Consider the following 21,776-nt stretch of genomic DNA (forward strand, 5'->3'; position numbering starts at 1 on the left):
GCAGGTCTGTGCTCCACAGGGTTTTCAATGGCTGATTTTTCAGCTCACCAGGCCTTTCTTCCAAGGTGCTTCTGAGTGTTAGCAGCTGAGTGTATTAACCATGTGCGCCACCCAGGGAGTCCAAACAGCACATTGGAAAAAAAAAAAAAAAAACCACCCATTGCCGTCAAGTTGATTCCAAATCATAGCAACCCTATAGGACAGAGTAGAAGAGCTGCCCATAGGGTTTTCAAGGCTGTAATCTTTACAGAGGCAGGCTGCCACATCTTTCTCCACTGCTACTCCTTAAACAGCACATTAGGGTATATTAATCTGGGGTCTTGAGAGAGTCAACGATCGTGCAGCCCACCTTCAAATAGGAGTAGGATTGCTCTGCTCTCTGACACTGAAGCTCAAGTCACTAGTGCAAACACAAGAAGTCCTGCCTTGTTGCCCAAGAAGCCAAAGGTTCCAGAGATGCTTTATTTTCTAGTAGCACTTCTAATCTGCTGAGACTAAACCTGGAAACCCTGGTGGCATCGTGGTAAAAGGTCAGCAGTTCGAATCCACCGAGTGCTCCTTGGAAACTCTATGGGGCAATTCTACTCCATCCTGCATGAGTCGGAATTGACTTGAAGGCAACAGGTTTGGGTTTTTTTCGTTTTTTGAGACTAAACCTTTCTAGTCTCAGAAATCTTACCTGTGGGTAAGGGTGAGGTGTCTAGTCTAGAACAAAGACTCGGTCCATCCCAGCCCCTGGCAGGGCCGCACCCACCATTGCAGAGGGAATCACACCTCTGCTCTTTAAATCTCCAGAGGAAATCAGCCACCTCCCCTGTGAGCCAGTCCAAAGTTTGTGATCTTTGGGGCAAGGCACCCCTCCTTGTGGTCCATCCTCCATCCAGGAGACCAGTAAAGACAGACCCTCCCTCCTGTTAGCTATACAGAAGAGGGAAGAGCTGCCGGCCCCCATCCTCTTTAAGGGGCACCCCCTCCTCTTCAAAAAGCCTGGTGGTACAGTGGTTAAGCATTCAGCAGCTGAGAGGTTGGCGGTTCAAACCCACCCGGTAGTTCGGCTAGAGAAAGACCTGGCGATCTGCTTCTGTGAAGATTACAGCTTAGGAAATCCTATGGGGAAGTTCCACTCCATCACATGGGGTGTCACATGAGCTGAAATTGACTCAACAGCACCTAACAGCCTAACTCCCCTCTTCAGACGGGAAAACCCCTCTCTGCGCCCTAAAACATTCAGAATGTGAAACAGAAACCACACAGGCAGAGATCTCCTTCCTTCTCAGATTAGCACCATCCCCCACCCAAAGGCTTTAGTCCCCAAGCAGACTGTAAGTGGCAAGACAGGAAATGCAAAAAGCCAGGTTTAGAGCCATTCCATCCCTTAGCCCGAGCCTCCTCCGCCTCAGCCTCTTTTCTCCATGGACATACAACCCATTACCAGCTCGCCCATAATCCATAATAGTCCTTCCTGTAAGAACATGTAAACAGCATCATTTGAGCTTAAACTTGGGTATTTCCCAGCTCATTGGCTGCCATTTCCTTTGTGTGGGAATGTTCTCGTGGGGAGCAGGAGAGGCTGCTGGGAGGGTTTCTCTGCCCCCATCCCACCTGCCTTCCCTGACCCCCTCCCTCCTTTCCATCTTTGCCTCCCTGAAGTTTAAGAGCCCTGCCCTTTTATGCTTCTCTTTGTGGCACCAAAGCTTCAGGGGCTGTCAGGTGACAAACGAGTAAAAGGCACTTGGTATAACCTGTCCCTTTTACTGGAACCTCCTCCCAAAAGAGATAACCAATATCCAATTTTAGACAAAGGTTACTGTGTAAGACTTCTCACCTAATATGGCCAGAACTTCCAGTTTTCTATAAAAAAAAAAAAACTTTCTAGCTTTTAAACCACTGAGTAGGCCAAGGAAGCCTGGTGGCACAGTGGTTAAGAGCTATGGCTGCTAACCAAAAGGTCGGCAGTTCGAATCCTGGGAAACCCTATGGGGACAGTTCTACTCTGTCCTATAGGGTCGCTCTGAGTCGGAATCGACTCCACGGCAATGGGTTTGGTTTAGGTTTGGTGCGAGTCAGTTTGCAAGCCCTGGGCTAGATGACAAGTAGCCCCTGCTACACCCTGACCCCAGCACTACAAAAAGGCACTGCCAATATCTGCACAGAACAGCACAGACCCTGGAGCAGTACCCACGGGTGCAGGAGAGCCAGGCATGGAGGTAGGACGTGGCCAAAGGCAGATTCCAGGCCCAGAAATGTAGCTGTTCTTCCTCTTCTCTTAACCGCTCTGGAGGCTGCAGTCTTCTTCACACCTCGCCTAGTGACTAATGCTTCCTGGAAGCAGTCTTCTTTTTAGGAAGAAAATAATTTGGAAAATAAGATTCACTTTCCTGAAGTTCACTTTACCTGCATTTACCTAGAGAATTGACTTTATAATTACTTTTGTTAAAACACATCTATGAAAACGTTCTGCATCCCACTTTGGAGAGTGGCGTCTGGGGTCTTAAATACTAACAAGTGGCCATCTAAGATGCATCAATTGGTCTCAACCCACCCGGAGCAATGGAGAATGAAGAAGAACACCAAAGACACAAGGTAAATATGAGCCCAAGAGACAGAAACGGCCATATAAACCAGAGAGTACATTAGCCTGAGACTGGAAGAACTAGATGGTGCTCGGCTACCACTGATAACTGCCCTGACAGGGAACACAACAGAGAATCCCTGAGGGAGCAGAACAGTGGGATGTAGACCTCGAATTTTCATAAAGAGACCAGACTTAATGGTCTGACTGAGACCAGAGGGACCCCGGAGGTCATGGTCCCCAGACTCACTGTTAGCCCAAGACTGGAACCATTCTGGAAGCCAATTCTTCAGATAGGGATTGGACTGGACTATAAGGCAGAAAATGATACTGGTAAGGAGTGAGCTTCTTGGCTCAAGTAGACACGTAAGACTATGTGGGCAGCTCCTGCCTGGAGGGGAGATGAGAAGGCAGAGGGGGACAGGACCTAGATGAATGGACACGAGAAATACAGAGTAGAGAGGAAGAGTGTGCTGTCTCATTGGGGGAGAGCAGCTAGGAGTACATAGCAAGGTGTGTATAAGTTTTTGTATGAGAGACTGATCTGATTTGTAAACTTTCACTTAAAGCACATTAAAAAAAAAAAAATCTATGAGAGATACCATGGGCAGTGGCCCTTTCCCGATAAAAATGGTACACTGAGCACAAAACCCTTAGCATGTTCACAGGCCGTTATGATTGATGGAAAACCAGTCAATCAAACAACCCTGCTACAAAACAAAGTCCTGTGCTTTCCTTCCCAAACTCACTGACAGGGTGTGGGCCATAGACACAGCAGGGAAGGAAAAGGAGCTTAAGGGTCAGACTATCTTCTTTGGTTTTGACAACTGAGATGTTGGGCAAGTTACTTAATCTTTTCAAGCCCCAATTTCCTCACCCATAAAATGGGGATAATAATTGCACAATCCTAGTAGAATCCTGTAAGGACTAAGATAAAGTATTCTGTGCTGTCAAATGGTGGGAGACGCATTAACGTTTTCCTAACATCTGTGTAACAGAAAGGGAAACAGTAAGATAGAAGTCCTAATGAAAAAAAAATAAAATAACACAGTGAGAAAGTATAAAGTGCTTAGTAAAGTATAAAGCATACTTTAAAAAACAAAAAAAAAAGCAGTTCCTGTTGAGTCGACTGCAACTCATGGTGACCCTATCTGTGTCTGAGTATAACTGTGCTCCACAGGGCTTTCAGTGGCTGATTTTTTGGAAGAAGATAGGCCTTTCTTCTGAGGTGTTTCTGGGTGGGCTCAAAACACCAACCTTTCGATTAGCAGCCAAGGGCTTAACGGTGTGCACCACCCAGAGACATTAGTTCTTAATTATGACAGTCCTCCACCGTTGAGGCCCAGAAGTGACCTGGAGGTCCTAGAGGGTAGAAGCAGAGTCTCCCTGGACAGGTCACCATTGCCTGGCCTATACGCCCTGGGAGCAGCCAGGTTCAGTGCCAACACCTGACTGAGGCTTAATTCAGCTCCAAGCCAGGCCCTGAGCTGCCTCCTGCATCTTCTGCCTGTCTCCCAAGCATCCTCTCTCCTGTCCTGGTGGAGAGGGACTGCCACCCTTTCTGGCAGGGTGAAGACAGTTGAGATTGGGGCTGAACCTGAGGAGGAAGAAACCCCTTAGCCCTCTTAGACTGGGCCACGTAGTCTAGCTGACCAGAGCTCTGCCCTTGACTCTGAGCCCCCAAGCCAGCTGGAATTTTGCTAGAAGTTTCTATCAGCCTTTGGTCAACCACCTGAGGTGAACAAGGTGTGCAGCAGAATCCCGGTGCTCCCAGATTCATCATTCATTCTAAAAATATTCAGTACCTACTGTATACAGGGAGCCCTGGTGATGCCGTAGTTAAGAGCTATAGCGAGCTATGGCTGCTAACCAAAAGGTCAGCAGTTCAAATCCACCAGCCCCTCCTTGGAAACCCTATGAGGCAGTTCTATTCTGTCCTATGGTATTGCTATGAGTTGGAACTGACTCACCGGCAAAGGGTTTGGTTTTGGTTTTACTGCACAGAGACACACAACAACAAGCAATAAACAGGCACAGGTCCTGTCCTCATGAAGCTTGTAAGCTACCAGTCTTCAAATTCACTTTTATTTCTAACAGTAGATCCTAAATATAACAGTTTCAAAAAGGGGGAAAAAAAAGTTAGAAATGACTCAAGCAAAATGTCCCTGCACCTTCATGTTAAAATGATTCATGCTTTTTGTTACTGAACCAATTCTCTAGCTTCAGGGCATTTAAGCAGCCTGAGCGTGTCTTTAATGGGCCCTCAATGAAAAAAAAATTTGTCACACACTCCCACATCACAGCATTTGTAACACGTCCGGCCAGCCCACGAACAGTAGTACATCTGATTTTTTCTTCACCAAGGAACTAACTTAGACTTAATGGTGTGATTTTGTTTTTGAAACCTCACTCTTTTGCTTTAACATTTTCCAATTACTTACATGTGAGTTCCAGGATATGGTTTTCCAGTAGTAAAAGACAAGTCGTTATGATTCTCTGTCCACAATGTTCACTCTCCTGATTCGTTTCTTTAATATACACCCACCATGAAGAACATCACAATCCATGAGAGCCAAATTTAGAAATTATAATTATCACCCATCCTGGACTTCCAAATTAAGTTTAGGGCACCTTAGCATTTCAGATCCATCTGGAAAATAACCTCAAAATATACCTCTGCTTCTTACTGACTGTGGAACTTGGATAAGATTCTTCAATCCTCTGTGCCTCAGTTTCCTTATCTATAAAATGGGATTAACCAGTTGTATCTACCTCATGGAGCCCCGGTGGGGCAGTGGTTAAGAGCTTGGCTGCTAACCTAAAGTTTGGCAGTTCAAATCCACCAGCCACTCCTTGGAAACCCTATGGGGCAGTTCTGGTCTGTCCTATAGGATCTCTCTGAGTTGGAATCAGCATGACAGCAATGGGTTTGGGTTTTATTATTATTATTATTAACCTCATAATGAGCCCTAGTAGTGCAACGTGCTCAGCTACTAACCAAAGAGTTGGTGGTTCGAACCCACCTAGCAGCTCTGTGGGACAAAGACTTGGCAATCTACTTCCATAAAGATTACAACCAAGAAAACCCTATGGGGCAGTTCTACTCTATCACATGGGATCACCATGAATCAAAGCAACCAACAACATCTACCTCATAGGTTTAAATGAGAAAAGACATTTAAAGTATTAGTTACTTTTGTTACTATTTTTTCAATACCAGTGGAGCATGGTGGTTCAAAGGGTACATATTCAGGGATCTGGGTTCAAATCCCAGTTCTTCCATTAGTAACTGTGACCTTGGGCAAGTAAATGAAATTTTCTGAGCCTCCATTTCTTCATTTGTAGAATCCAGATAAAAACTGCAGCGGCCTCAAAGGTTGGCTCTGAGCAGGTCCCTGGTACTCCTTAAACACTGTATTACAACCAGTGCCTTCGAGTCGATTCCGACTCATAGCAACCCTATAGGACAGAGTAGAACTGCCATTAGGTTATAGTTATTCCAGTGATGATGAAACCATGGCTGACAGAGGTGTTACCCTCTCTAGGGGGAACTGACAACATAAATGTCCGTGTGGGCAGGGTCTACTTCCAGGCTCACACACAGCTATTGTTCCCAAGGCCATGGGTTCGCATCTCCATGGTGACAAGCATGTTTGTTTACTTGTTTTCAGATCTTTTTTTTACTATAACTGGAGACCCTCCCGTGCTACCTCCTCCTGTCCACACCCACGGCTCCAGTCCTGCTTTCTTGGGTTCCCTGAGGAAGGCATTCCCTAGCGTCCTGACTTTTAGCCGACCCAGTCAGGACCCTTTGATGACAAGCATCCAATTGTTGGTTCCCCTAAACAGGAAGCTCATGGGTGCATATCTGGCCTCAAGGATGGCTGGAAACCAAAGTCAGAACTACTAATGAGGAATCTCAACCTCCGTCTCTCAATCGATCTCTCTCCATCCCGTCTTTCCCCTGTGCCCTCCACATCAGCCACTTGATTCAACATTTTCCTATGTCACCTTTATTCTCAGGCTGTGGCAGAGAGCCACCAGCAGCTCCTGGCTTCTCTCCCACCAGTTTGCCAACCCCAGCAGAGGATGAGCAGCCCTTTCTGGACATTTAGAAAACCACCCACCTGGCTGGACACACACACTCATCCCAGAAGCAGCGCCTGAGGCCAGAGAGGTGTGCTCTGATTGGCTAGGGCCAATCACGTGTCGGTGTATGGAGCCAATGGGAGTCACCTCCACCCAACTACAGAGACCCAATACCGGAGAGAACGGGTTCCCCAAGAAAAATTGAGGTGCTATTAGCAGGAAGAGAGGGAGTGCTGCTGGACAGGGAAGAACAATGGACGCCATCTACTCTTACTGTTTCTTCAACAGCTGCTGCTGTGCTCGGTCCTCCGAATCCTCGCCTCTGGCCTGGGGGATCTCTGCAGCCTCCCAGGCTCCGCTGGCCATCCTCTGCGTAACAACTCATGCCGACCCTCATGTGTGTCCAGATAGAATTCTGCTGCTTAGGGTTTTCACTGGCTGTGATATTTCGGAAACAGATCCTAGGCCTTTCTTCAAGGTACCTTTGGACCACCCACACCTCCAACCTTTCAAATAGTGGCCAAGCACAATTATCAGTTTGCACCACCCAGGGACTCCTTCCTCCACCTAACCAGTTGCCATGGAGTCAATGCTGACTCATAGAGACCCTACAGGGCACAGGAGAACTGCCCCATAGCGTTTCCAAGGAGAGGCTTGTGGTTTGAACCCTCGACCTTTTGGTTAACAATGGAGCTCTTAATCACTGCTCCACCAGGGCTCCTTCCTCCACCTAATGAGGCCAAAACAGCTTAACACCGTTCACCAGGGCCAGCGGCTCTCCTGACTGCCCTGCCATGTCATCTGGGCTCGGACTTCATAGTTTTGTCCCTCCACTTACTTCTACATCCCATCAGATGCCAAATTCTGGAGACTCAGCCCCCAAATCTTCTCCCACCCAGCCCACATCCTCTTGTTTTTCCAGGATGCTGGTCCTCCGCACATGCTTCTCAGGACCACTGTCCATTTGGTTTCATGATCTCTGTTGCCAGGTCCAGCGTCTTCAAGCTAGTATCAGCTCCCTCTGCTCAAAAACATTCAGTGGCTCCCTTGTGCCTAAAAATTTACACTTGGATTTTTGGGCTTGACATTCAGAGACCTTCTGATATCATTTTCTACTTCTCTAGCCTTCCTGCCCCTTGCTCCCCTACAGAGACTCCATGCTCCAGGTAAAGGGAACCACCTGGAACTGTTCCCCCCAGTCACCACTGTTGGCCTCTGCCTTCCCCACTGCCAGAGCCTGTCTCCACCACACTCCACCCTGTAACCTCATGGCTGGAATTCTCCCCACTGCACGGGCTCTAAGGTTAATCTCAGCTTCAACACTTCTCTGTTCTGTGATCTTTGACAAGTACTTGCCTCTCTGTTGAATCTGTCATCTGCAAATGACAATGATAATTAACTCATAGGGCTGTAGTGAAAAATGTTCTTTGGTGCCGTCCTACTCATAGCAACCCCCATGTGACAGAACAGAACTCCCCCATAGGGTTCTCTAGGCTGTAATCTTTGAGGGAGCAGATCACCAGGTCTTTCTCCCTCAGACAGCTCGGTGGGCTCGAACTGCTAACCTTTGGGTTAGCAGCTGAGCACTTAACCATTGCGCCACCTGGGCTCCTGTAGTGAAAAATAACTATAAAGCTCCCTTCACAGGGCCTGACATCTGGTAGGGGCTCCGTTAACCGTGGCTGTCATACTATCAGCCACCAGCTTTCAAGGTGCAGCCCAAATGCCACCTCTCTCTGAAACCTTTACTGATCCCTCCCCCCATCACAACTGTCTTTGTATGCATAGTCAATCTCATTATGTACTTGGTCATGGACTTGTCTTTGCCACAACTAGACTGGAACTTCCCAAAGGGGAGGAGCAATCTCTTTCATCTTGCATTCCTGCAGCACCTTGCTCTGTGTTACACATCCAGGAGGTGGGACGTACATTCCAGTTAAACTGAATCCAATTTTGCACGCCCCAAAGATGTCTCTGCTCATTATCTGGTCATTAGTTCACCAGCCAGAGCTGGTGCCCCCCTGGTCACAGGATTCCAGACAGTCACCGGGTCTCTTCATCAACTTCCCAGCTTGTCAGACAAGGACCAAGCTCTTCCCTCCCACAGCCTTCAAGCATAATAAGGGAGACAGGAAGTTAGAATAAAAGCACCTGCCAGGTAGTTCCTCTCAAAGCAAATATTGACCTCCCACCCACTCAGAAGAGCCCCGGCCTAACCAGGCAGGTGCCCTGGCAGACTTGAGAGGTCCTAGACAGAGCCCCATTCTTCATTTCAGTCTTAATTCTGCCCACTTCCCACCTGCAAAACTGCCACCCTTTTGGGTCCCTGCCTTATGCATCAAACCTGACACTAAAGGAATTTTTTTGTGAATATCAACAAATTTTGACAATAAAGGATTTTCTTCTCAAAGTCGAATTCATACTTGAAAGACAAATACGTGTCACCACCTAGGAGACACACACACAAAAAAAGTGTACTAAATGCACTAAGGAAACCCTGGTGGCGGCGTAGTGGTTAAGAGTGCGGCTGCTAAGCAAAAGGTTGGCAGTTCAAATCCACCAGATGCTCCTTGGAAACCCTATGGGGCAGTTCTACTCTGTCCTATAGGGTCGCTATGAGTTGGAATTGGCTCGACAGCAACAGGTTTGATTTTTTTTGGTGAGATGAATTAAGGCATTTATTCACACATTCCATTAGGTAATCGGTCATCAAGCAGGTCCAAGGAGAAACTCCAGCCACACAGCTGGAATAAGCTTATGACTTCCCATGGTAAAATGCTAAGGAGGACATGCACAAAGCCTGCCATGTTTATTTTATTTTTTAGGGATTTTATTTCTTTATGGTCCTATCAGGTGGCCTACATTAACAAAGCACTGAATGTGATTCCCTGTCCCCACATGGAACTAACTTTGTTCTTCTAATTCTAAGTGTAACGTATACTCACTGTGCAAATTCCAGGCTTTCCTAACCTCCTTTCACGGTATCACGATCATCTCTCCATGTCAATAAGAAATGATCTCCACAATTTTTAAAACCCAAGCCCACTGCCATAGAGTTGATTCCAACTCATAGCAATCCTATAGGACAGAAGAAAACTTCCCCCTAGGTTTCCAAGGCTGTAATCTTTAGGGAAGCAGACTGCCACATCTTTCTCCCGCGGAGCTGCTGGGGGTTTTGAAGTGCCAACCTTTCGGTTAGCAGTCAAATGCTTACACCACCGCGTCACCAGGGCTCTTTCTTAATGGCTACAGGATTTCATTACTTGAATATGCCAAAATTCATTTTATTTATCCTGTGTGGACAGTCACTGAAGTTGTTTCCAATTTCTATGATAAAATCCTCTATAGTCTCCTACATATCATTTGTCCACTTATTTTTCCTTAAGATCAAAACTTAGAAATGGCATTTCGAGGTCAGCAGTTACGTACATTTTTAGGCCTTTTGAAGAATATACTGAGAAAGATTTACCAATTTACACTCCTATCCACCAAACTCTCCTTGGAAACTCTATGGCACAGTTCTACCCTGTCCTACAGGGTCACTGTGAGTCAGAATCAACTCAACGGCAGTGGTAGTGATTATCAGCAATGGGAAAGTAATGGATAAAAGAACCTCCTTACCCGTACATTCTTAAGTGGGTAATTATCAATCTTTCAGATTTCTGCCAACCTAACAGGGAAAAATAAAACTCTCATAATTTTTGTGTATCTTTCATCACTAGTGAGATTGGGGATCTTTTCATGTGTAGTCTGCCTTCAGACCAGTAAGTACCCTCTCCTTTTCTCTAGAAACCACCTCCCCACCTACAAGCCCCATCCTCTCTGGCTATAGCAAGAGCCACTATGTTCTCACGTGACTTCACCCCTCTGGCCTGCAATCTAAGCTAATTGAATCCAAGAATTGCTGCCTGCAATCTAAGTTGATTGTTCCAAGGTGGTCCACTGACACAAGACAGGCCAATCAGTAATTCCTTAGGATTTTTCAAATCAGAATTATAGAGGAAAATGCCAGTTTCTCTCCACTGGTGGAAGTTACAAGATATAAAGCCATTGAGAGCTTGCACATGACATGTTTCTCCACCATATGAGAAACACGGAGCAACCGTGAAGCTGGTAGATCAGGAGAGGCAAGATGAGAGAGAGAAAGAATGCTGGTAGTGTTCAGGGTCAGCCTGGTCCCTGTACTTCTCACCCTTCTGCTGAAATACAAGCTAACCCAGTATCCTTCCCTCTGAGTTCTCCCTCGTCTATACTAGTTGAGACTGAATTTCTGTCACATGCAACCAAAACTCCTGCCTGATACATATTGTTTACTGGCTATGTCTTCTTTTGCAAATTACTTCTTCATGTTCTTTCCTCATTTCTCTATTGGATATTTCTAGCTTCTCAGTCTGATTTTTGTAAGAGTACTGTATATATTAGGGCTATTTTCCCTGCTTGTCACTTGACTTTTAACTTCTATTATGACTCAGATGATGAAGTTACCAGAGAGGCTAAATTGCAGCCTCAGGCAAGTTAGCAACAAGGCTTGAACTAGAACCCGATCACCAGTGTCCACTTTTTGCCTCTTGCAGCTGTGGAGAAATTAAGCAGACGTGAACCACCAGTCCTCTCAGGGTCATTGAGGCTACGAAACCTGTGAGTCACCAGTCAAGATAAGGCAGACATCTAGACTGGACATTGCAGCAGAATGAAGATGTGGGTCAGGACTTGCCAGGATCCTATAAGAAGGTGCAGCAGTGCCTGTACCTACAGCCAGCCCCTTCCCCCAGATGTGACACCAGTGCTGCCAACCATAAGCCTTTAAACCCAGGTAATGCTGACCTGTTCCCAGCTCCTGGCCGGACGTCTGCAAGTCCAAGTGGCAGTGTTTCCATCATTCCTATCTCCTAGGCGGAAAATTCTTACATTTTCTCAACAATATTTACTTATCATTTTCTTTGGTCAGACAGAGCACTGTGTATTTTTAAACTTTCCAGGAAGACTGCTTATTAAGATAATGTAGTGTAGAACAATCAAACTGTGTTTATTTTTGACTTTTGATTTAATTTCCCTCTCTATAATCCACTAAGGAAAATACTAGAATCATATATCAGCCTTTCTTAGATTGCAGGCATCAATGAAATTAGCAGTGGCGGCAGGGCTTATTCCTGTTGGTTTCTATTACTCAGGTAAACCCCTCCTGGGCCTAAATCTCTCCTTGGAGTAATTTTCATTTTAATGTGTAATGCCTGCTCATCGAATTTTATTATCAAGTACCCACAGGTGAATTACTATCTGGGGAAAATGTACTGGCAAATTCTCAAGATCCAAAGGGTAGAAAGAGCCCCGGGGGTCACCTGGGCCAAGCTGCACATTTATACGGCTGAGGAAAGCTTGGCTCAGAGAGGTCAAGCAGCCCACCTAAGCTCATGCAGCACGTTGGTGGTAGAGCTTTCCCTCCCCTGCCACCTTTTCACTGCAGCTGCCGACTGAGTTTTCAATGGGAATTGAAACAGCCTGGCTCGGTGCACTTAACAGCAAGAGAAGATGCCACATTACCTTGAACAGAAAAAAAAAAATGGTGTGTTGACCCCACCTCTGGCAGGTTATTAAACTTCCACATCCTTAAGCTTTCTGGGATGTTACCAACACCGCCGCCATCTGCTAGCAGAGTCGGACCCTTGGTTGAACGTATCTCTTACTTGAGCTTGAGGTGAGGAAAACATGGGTATAGGCATATGTGGGGTGCTGGTTTTCGTTCTGCAGTGGGGCATCACTGCTGTCGCTGATACCAGATGGGCCTCCACATCAAGAGTGGGTACATTTTTTTTTTTAATATTTTATTGTATTTTTGGTGAAAATATACACAGCAAAACCTGCTCCCGTTCAACAACTTCTACACATGATGTTCCATCACATGGGTTCCATTCTTCACGTTGTGTCAACATTCTTATTATTTCTGTTCTAGTTGTTTTACTCCCATTAACTTAGTCTCACTGCCCCCCAAACTTCTCATCTATCCTTCAGAGTAACTGTCATCCATCTGGTCTCATATAGATAATTTGTTTAAACGAGCACGGTACTTAAATTTATTTTTGATACCCACAAAGAACAGAACCAGTACCTAATGGGTTAACATTGCCTCCAGGCATTCTTGGGCTTACCGCGAACATTGGTGAGTCTCAGGGAGACAGAAAGAAAGGAAGAGTCCTAGTCCCAGACATCAGAGAGTTTTCAATTTGGTAGGTGAGACAAGAAACTTCTCTCCTCATCACTGCTGTTCAAAATGGAATGGGCTGCCTTGGTTGAGGGAGTGAGATCTCCATCACCAAAGAGATTCAAGCAGAGGCCAGAAACTACCTGTTAGAGAAGCTGCAGAGGAGAGTTCCTATTTCGGAAGTCAGGGTAACAGTACAGTCTCCTGAGATAATCTCAGAAGAGGCTCAGAAAACCAGTTAGACAGAAGGTTCTTCAGACCAATGATTGCCAAGCCTGGCCAATCCTCAGACTCTCCTGGGGAGTTTTTAAAATACAGATTCCCAGGCTCTGCCCATGAGCTTCTGGTTCAGTACCTCAGGGGCAGAGCCTGGGAATCAGTATTATTAGAGCTGTCCAGCCAGCTTGGGGGGAAAGCCAGGCCTGGGGACCTGGCGCACTTGGAGCCTGTTTCTGCCCTGGCACTGCCGCCCATGTGGGATTCCCTGGGACCTCAGATTCCTTCTCGGGGGAAGGAAGGAGCTGCCCTTGGTGTGGCAGAGCTCCTTTCTGCACTCTGAGAAGACACCGACCGCACAACCATGTCAGGCTAATCATCCAATTAAGGGGCGGCCTCTCTGGGGTTAGTCAGTCTGCTGCTTCCAGGCAGAAGGGCAATGAGCCACACGGAGGACCGCAGGCTAACACATCCACTGTTTCCAGGGAAGCAAATGCCACTCTCTCCTCTGATACTCACAAAAATCTTAAAGACCTTGGGCTTTTGACTCTGCCCTCATGCCAAGCCCATCTTAGAGGGATGTAGGGAGGGAGGCAGAATGGGATGGAAGGGCCCCATAAAAAAAAAAAAAAAATAGTATTTTTATTTGAGCTTTCAATTCTCAAGGTGTGTAACAAAGGTGGGAATCATATGACTCTCACCTAGGTAAATTGTATGGAAATCTCCAATCAAAGTAGTTACTGACGGAAAAGCCACAGAAAACTCCTGGGTGACAATATGGTACCAGGTAAGACAAGAGCAAAAGACATGAAAGGGACTACCATCACCATATGCCACACCTTTGTGAGAATTCGGAAAGGGTGCCCCTTCCTCAAGAAACTTCCTGACACCTGTCATGATACATCTGGAAATGACTATCTCTATGATGTGAACAATGCCCCAAGAGTTGTGCAGTGTCCAAACAAATGCGAAAGACCTTAGACGTAAAGATGTAATGGGTTAGCACTAGAGGGGGAAGTGCAAAAGCAGGCACTTGCTGTGTGACCCTGGAAAACTGCTTCACCTCTCTGAGCTTGAATTATTATAGCTAACAGTTTTACCTCACAGAGTGGTGGCGAGGATCCAAAGAGAGAAATATGGGACCACCTTTACAAAGCTGCAGGCTAGTTATTTAAGCCTGTATTCTCCCCTGCCTGATTTATACATGCAAAATCGAAGGGCAATGAAATCCAAGCTTTGAATAACACAGAAAAGACTCTGAGGTGAGGGGTGTTAAATCCGAAAGGTCTCAAAAATGTCACCTCACCTTACGAGTATTCTCATAAAAAAAACATACTTTGTAGATCACTGGGATCACTGGAGCCCGGGTGGCACAGTGGCTAAGAGCTTGGCTGCTAACCAAAAGGCCAGCAGTTCAAGTCCACCAGCTGCTCCTTGGAAACCGTATGGGGGCAGTTCTACTCTGTCCTATAGGGTCACTGTGAGTCAGAAATGGCTCGACGGCCAATGTTATTAGGCAGATATCCCCATAGGAAAAAAAAAATTTTAAGTTTTTAGGTAAGTGCATGAAACCCACCAAAGCCACTGCCGTTGAGTCGATTCCGACTCGTAGCGAACCTATAGGACAGAGTAGAACTGCCCCATAGAGTTGGTGCATAATGATGTATAAAATATATATAATGGCAAGGCTATTCCTACATTAGTTATATTTAAAAATTGGAAAACCTAACTGGCCCACTATAGGGACCTGATTAAATAAATTAGAAAACAAGTCCAAGATAACGAAAAGCACAGACAGGCCCCTTCAGAATTGGGTAACCCCTAGGATCTGCTGCAAACATCCAGCATGCCAGTGACACGACACTCAGTCATCTTTTGCCCACTTCCAAAATCCTTCCCAATTTTTGCTAACACCCATCCATTTCATGGGAAACTATAAACACAGATACGGAACAGCTCTACAACACACTGTTGACTGAAAACAGCTGCAGAACAGCGTGTATTCTAGGATGCTTTTTTGTATACAATTAAATCTACACGTTCATATGTGCATGTATAGACAGAGGTCTGGAAAAACATCCACCTCAGTGCTGACAGGCATTATCTTGCAAGGCAGAACCAGAAGAAGGGGCACAAGAGAGGAGAGAGATTTTGACTTCCTTCTTAATGTTTTGCATTGTCGTTGGAATCTTCTTTAGCAGGCATGCACTGTTTGTGAGAATATTTCAAACTCTTAAAAATTAAATAGAATGACTCCTATCTAATGGTAAGTCACGTCCACACACTTAATTCATTTTTTAATGTCTCCTATATGGATGTTTATATGGAGCACTGGTGGCATAGTAGTTAAGAGCTTGGCTGCTAACCAAAAGGTCAGCAGTTCAAATCCACCAGCTGCTCCTTGGAAAGCCTACATGGCAGCTCTACTCTGCTCTATGGGGTCGCTATGAGTTTGGACTGACTCAACGGCACCTAACAGCAACAACATATGTTAGTGTTGGCGTTCCAAGTAGTCAGTAAGATTATTGGAGACAGCAGCTGTGATGAAGTAGCTGTGGAGACCAGCTTGCCACCGGGTCCAGGCTCTGGAAGTAGCTGGGGCTCTTGGGCAAGTCATTAAGTCATTTACCTCTCTGAGCCTCTGATGCTTCATCTGTAAGGGGCAAGAATAAAACATACCTCACAGGACTGTAAGGATCAAATAAAATGAGGGGCACAAAAGGGCCTTATAGTTTTTTAATGATTCTTTTAGAAAGAAGATGGGAGACTCCACTGCTCATCCTAGCCTAGCATGGTGCCAAAACGCTAGCTGCCATGGAGTCGACTCCTACTCATGGCGACCCGTATATGTTAGAGTAGAACTGTGCCCCATAGGCTTTTCAATGGTGAATCTTTTGGAAGTAGATCACCAGGCCTTTCTTCCAAGGTGCCTTGGGTGGACTCGAACCTCCAGCCTTTCAGTTAGCAGTCAAGTGGGTTAACCATTTGCAACCACCCAGGGACTTTAGCATGAAGCCGAGGGCACAGTAAATACCACCTAAACACTGGATGAACAGCACTCATGAAGTAAAAAGAACATGTTTTTTTTTTTTTTTCCTAAGTAGCAGAGGCCAATCCAGGGCTATTCCCTAAGAACTTTGCTCCTACCGAACCCCAAGCTCTCTTTTTTAAGGCAGATATTTAGAGTGCACGGGCACCCCCTGGGTGATAGAAATTACAGTCACAGGTTCACTTCTCAGAGCTTGCCCAGGAAGAACCCAAAAAAACCAAATCCGTTACTGTTGAGTCAATTCCAACTCATAGTGACTCTACAAGACAGGGCAGAACTGCCCCCACAGGGTTTCCAAGGAGTGGCTGGTGGATTCAAACTACCGTTCAGTTAGCAGCCGAGCTCTTAACCACTGTGCCACCAGGTCTCCCCAGGAAGAACAGTGACTCCAGATCAGCCTCTCAAATTTCTACCCTCTCACAGTCATTCCTGAAGTGCTTTTTTTAAGCTACCCAAAAGACTAGAGAGAATACCAGGCACCATGGTGTAAAACAATTAGTCACCCAGCCGTTACTGAAATGTAAACTAAGAAGTGTACTTTGAAGGGTCCCCTAAGACTAGCCCTCACCTTGGTAACCAACTGAACCATCTGAGAAAATCAGGTTTTTCCTTCCTTCATTTATATTTTGCTATATATTTGAGAGAATTAAGCTTTAAAAAAAAAAAAATCCCTCTAATTGGGAACTACTGATGGGAAGACATCTGGGGCAAATCTCTAGGCCCGGCGCATTCCATCCCAAGCCATGGTTAGTGGTCTGGAGAATAAGCTTGAGGCAAAATAACGAGTGGTTACTAATTATTATATATCACAGGGTTTGGCATCACCCATAAAGCCCCATCGCATTGGCCTCTTCCCCCTTCAGAGAGGATTACAGAATTGACTGTTTAGACATTTTTCTTCTGAGTGAACATACGTTTTTCTTGTCTTAATTGGATCCAGTCTCCCTTCTCCTGAGCAGAAAGGCAATTTTTCTTTAACGATTACATCCTTCAGATGCCAGGTCATCAGCCATTCCTATGTCTGGAAGGATCATTGCTTGGCTCCATATTTTCTTTCCATTTGCTCAGCCTCTTTTGAGTAGTGATGTGAAAAGCATGTGAAGACTGTGTCCTAAGCTACCTTCAACTTGGCCAAAAAAGGTCTGAGTGTTATCTGCATGAACCATCTCCTCCAGCTTGCACAGATCCTCAGAACTGGGGAAAACTGTTTGCCCCAAATGTTTGGTCTAACACAAATATTTATTTCTTCCAAAACAACTGAAACAAACCACTTCCAAATTGGGGGCTGGGGGGAGTTTGCTGGCCAGACGTTTTTCACAGTTAAGACAAACATTTGGAAAACGTTTTCCAATTTCCCCTCTACCCTTAGTTAATCTTTCTTAACCATGTTCAATCATTTCCTAATTTACTATGAGTCGGGTTCGACTCGATGACAGTGGGTTTGGTTTTGGGATATCAAGGCCATTTCTTGAGGATCTTCCTTTCTCTGCTCTGCTCCGCTCCTTCACGAAACATAAACACAGCAACAGTCATTCATTCTGGGAACGTTTGTTGAGCACCTACTATGCTTGAGGTACATATTCATCTGGCATAAGCCCTCCGTAATCTGTGACTGTTGGGGCAGTGGTGGTTCAGTGGTGAAATTCTCACGTTTCATGCCGGAGACCTGAGTTCAATTCCCAGCCAGTGCACCCAATCCGCAGCAACTACCCATCTGTCAGTGGAGGCTGGCATGTGGCTGTGATGCTGAACAGGGTTCAGTGAGGCTTCCAGACTAAGGTGGACTAGGAAGAAGGGCTGGCGATCTACTTCTGAAAATCAGACAATGAAAACCCTACGGATCACAACGGTCCAATTCGCAGTCGGTTACAGCGATAGAGCAGGACAGGGCAGCGATTCATCCTGTTGTGCATGGGGTTGCCGTGAGTCAAGGGCCGACTTAAGGGCAGCTAACAACAACAATCTGTGACTGCAGCTTAGTGACATCAAAACACAACAGGATTTAGCTTGAGAGAAATTGAATGTTGAGACATCCTTTGCCATTTCAAGCCAATAGCCCGATTTTTTTTTTTCTTCTTCTTCTCTTCTCTTCCCCACATTCCTCTCCCCCAGTTCTTCCTAGAGCTCGGAGTTACTTCTCGTGGAATGTTACTTGAACATCTCAGCAAGCTCTTCCTGAGTGCATTAACAGACAGCATGAAGACGGCAGAGCCCATTTCTGCATCAGTCATCCTAAAGATGTTTTTCCTGGGCCATTTGCTGACCCTTCTCCAGCTTGTTTCCATTTCAGAAGTGGTGCTAAGGCCATGCCAAGATGGAATTCCATTTTCAAATAAGGCTTCGCAAGACCTTTTATCAGATATCCAGGCCAATTACACTGGCTGGGTTCTCTCCATCCTGTAGTTGGGTAATTCTATCCCTTACTTCCCCTTCCTTTCCTGGAGTGGTTAAGTCAGAGCTACACCTTCTCTGCAGGAGCAGATCAAAGCTGACTTCTGTCCCCTCATTACCAGGCAGTGACATATGCTGACTCCTCCTCCAGCATCTCAGATCTGACAGTGACCCCCAAGGAAGCCCATAGCTCTTACAGACTTCCCCCTGCCTCAAAAAGATCCTTGAAAAGAAAAGTTGCTAAATTAATGAGGCAACACACACACACACTTGGGTTGATGTGGTTCCCAAATGCAAGCATCCATACAGTTACCACTGAAAAATGGAAAACTGTTAACGCTGAGAGCTTTTCCCGGGAGAAAGGCCACTTCACACTCTTTGGGAGGGAAAGGGCACTTCACACTCTGTGGTGGCTTCCTCTACACCCCACCCCTGCTCCTAACCCCCTACTGTTTTATTAAAAAGCTGCAAAGACCATACAAAGATCATACACATATGACCACACATGTGAGGTACCACCATCAAGCAAAGGTGCTCAAGGGAAAGGGTCTCCCAAGGAGTAGCCAGCACCCAATGAAGCGGCAGGGGGTGCAGGACAGATGTGACTTGACTGTAGTAAGCCAAAAGACCAGCAGCAGGAACTGACCTGCCCACTGCTCACCTCTTGGCCCCACTGAGGAAAGGAAGTAGTGCTGTTGCCTGTGACATGACCCATACCAGCCTTCCTGTCACTGTCCCCATCACCACCACCCCATGGGGTTTAACACCCCATATCTGAGAGGTGGAGGCCCTGGGTGGTGCCAACGCTTAAGCACACAACTAATAACAGAAAGGTTGATGGTTCGAACTCACCCAGAGGTACCTCAGAAGAAAGACCTGGTGATCTGCTTCTGAAAGGAAAACGCTGTGGAGCACAGTCCTAATCTGCAACACATGGGGTCACCATAAGTTGGAATCGACTTGACGGCAAGTGGTTTGGTTTTGGGATTTTTACCTCAGGGGCAATTCTTTGGCTACTCGAGATTCTCTCCAGAACCTCTCCAAGCCCTGCCAAGACGCTGACCTTGCTCTTTGGATGTGTTGAGGTGTGGAGATTAACGGTGGAAGGAGCAATACAGGTAATGGGGCTTCAGAAAGGTCCACAGCCGCCCGCAAGCACGCGTCTGCGTGTGTGATAAACAGCTCTACTTTTTAAGATGCATCTACCAATCATTCACGCTCTAGTAGGACTCTACCAAACTGCTCTCTAACTGAAACTTAGCTGAAATCAGGATCAGGGAAGGAAATTATATTCCCATGTTGCCCCTTTCTCCAGGAGAAGTTAACTTCTTTCCCTTTCACAATTGCAGCCTCATAGCATTTACATTTAGAAACCATACAGACCCGAGAAATGGATCTGTTATTTCTTTGCATTTTTTTGTTTTGTTTTTGCCTAATTACTACAGGGAAGAGGAAAGGCTTATTTTGGAATATTAAGGCACTTTGGAGGGTGGGGAAAATCTGCTTCCAACTAGCTTCAGAAAAAGTGAGCTTGGACAAATAATATCCTTTCTTTGGTCTCAGTTTCCCCCTCTCTTAAACTAGGGCAGTGGAGGACAGGATGGTAGACCAAGTGAAAGCTTGGGGCAGCCAAGGCCTGGCCGCTCCTGTGGGCTTCTGCTACGTCATGACCCAGGAATGTTCTTATCTGTTTATCTCATTTTCTTTTGCTTCCTGCACATGCCCCGGAAGTTGTCCTCTAAGGTTCATTTCATAGTTGCCTTTTTAAAAATTTTTGATATTTCACTGATTACAAATTCCTAGAGACAAGGCAGGCTCTATCGAAGTGGGCCTAATTTATTACCAACTTTGTCTGTCAGGAATATGTTACCAGTTGATTCTTTGGCACAACTTCAAACAGAGTTCCTTTTAAGAACAAGCAATTAACTGTTTTGTTTCAAACGCTAATACAGCTTTCTAAGTGTGTTTTAACCCTCTTGTCTTTAAAATGTTTCCAGTCTCACAGGAAACAGTTTTTAAGGACCAATCATCTCAAAGTGGGTACAAGAACAGTGTGCCTTTGACATCTTCAAACATACCTTCTTTATGATCTACTTCAGTCTCTCCTGTCCAGAAGAAATGGGAACTCTGAAAACTGTCTTACCTATTTTCACTCTAATTTTTGGAATTCTGTAGAAGGACTTTTTCCTTCTTCCTGTGAGTTTACTATACTCATACAACTCAGTGTTTTTCCTTAACATAATGTTTGTTTTTAAATAGTCCCACATCAGGAGTTTCAAGGAGGCGCGAAGGGCTCTATAAGAAAAAAAAAAAAAAACGTTGCCGTCGAGTAAATTCTGACTCATAGCTACTCTATAGGACAGAGTAGTACTGCCCGTTAGAGTTTCTAAGGAGCAGCTGAGTCTTCCTCTTAGATGAGTAAGTCCCCACTCGCACCTTATCAGGCCCCCTCCTCGGCTCCCCCCTTCCCTCTATCTCTTTCCCACCCCATCCCCATTCTCCTTCTCCCCCTATTTCCCTCTCTCTCCACCAGGTGTCTCTTATCTCTTCCTCTCCCTCTCCCTCCCTCTCATTACTTCCCCCAATTTTTAAGGTCAGAATTTGCAAGTTTAGCACACTCTTACCTAATTCAATGTGTAGAACTCTCTAGAGCAGCTCTGTCCAATTGGACTTCTTGGAATATTGGAAATGATCTATATCTGCACAGGTCAATATGGTAGCCACTAGCCGCATGTGTCTACTGAGCAACTGAAAAGTGGCTAACATGCCCAAGGAACTGAATTTTTTTTTATTTTAATTAATTTGAATTTAAGTAGCACAAGCAGCTAGTCACTGCCATGTTGGACAGAGTAGCTTTAGAGGACTGGATGCCTTTAACACTTTCAGACTATTCCCACTGACAAGCTAAGAGGCCAGCAGAGGACACGCCCCAACCAATCCCAGCAAAAAGCCCAAAAGGAAGGCAGCCTCCACCATCATTACTCCAGAACCACCATCAACTCTGCCTAGGCCTCCACCCTAAATGTACTACCAAAGCTTCACCAAGAAGGCCACACCAGTTTTCCTCTCAGATCCTGTCAGTTCTCAAATAGTCCTGTTTTCATTGCCTTCCATTTGTAGGAACAGACCTTCATTAAAAATACAACGTCTTACAAAGTTAACAGTTGTCTTCCAATTTGGAGCATATCCCTCAAGCATGATCTTTTAACTATCCTTAAAGTGTATGCTGGTCCTTTAGGACATTGTCCACTTGTCCAAAT

At 45.7% G+C, this 21,776-nt stretch overlaps 1 protein-coding gene and 1 long non-coding RNA gene across 5 annotated transcripts in view; both read right to left on the reverse strand.

The window, feature by feature from the left end:
- Positions 1-21,776, reverse strand: part of GRK5 (G protein-coupled receptor kinase 5) — a 237,486-nt gene that overhangs the window by 209,373 nt on the left and 6,337 nt on the right. The window lies entirely within an intron of this gene.
- LOC135227891 (uncharacterized) overlaps positions 1-21,776 on the reverse strand; it is a 39,725-nt gene that overhangs the window by 15,978 nt on the left and 1,971 nt on the right. The window contains exon 2 of the long non-coding RNA XR_010318051.1: positions 1-20,811. This exon is cut by the window's left edge and continues 15,978 nt beyond it. This is a non-coding gene — a long non-coding RNA (uncharacterized LOC135227891). The remainder of the gene's footprint in view (positions 20,812-21,776) is intronic.

The sequence above is a fragment of the Loxodonta africana genome, chromosome 16 (assembly GCF_030014295.1).
Source record: "Loxodonta africana isolate mLoxAfr1 chromosome 16, mLoxAfr1.hap2, whole genome shotgun sequence".
In the NCBI taxonomy this organism is placed as follows: domain Eukaryota; kingdom Metazoa; phylum Chordata; class Mammalia; order Proboscidea; family Elephantidae; genus Loxodonta; species Loxodonta africana.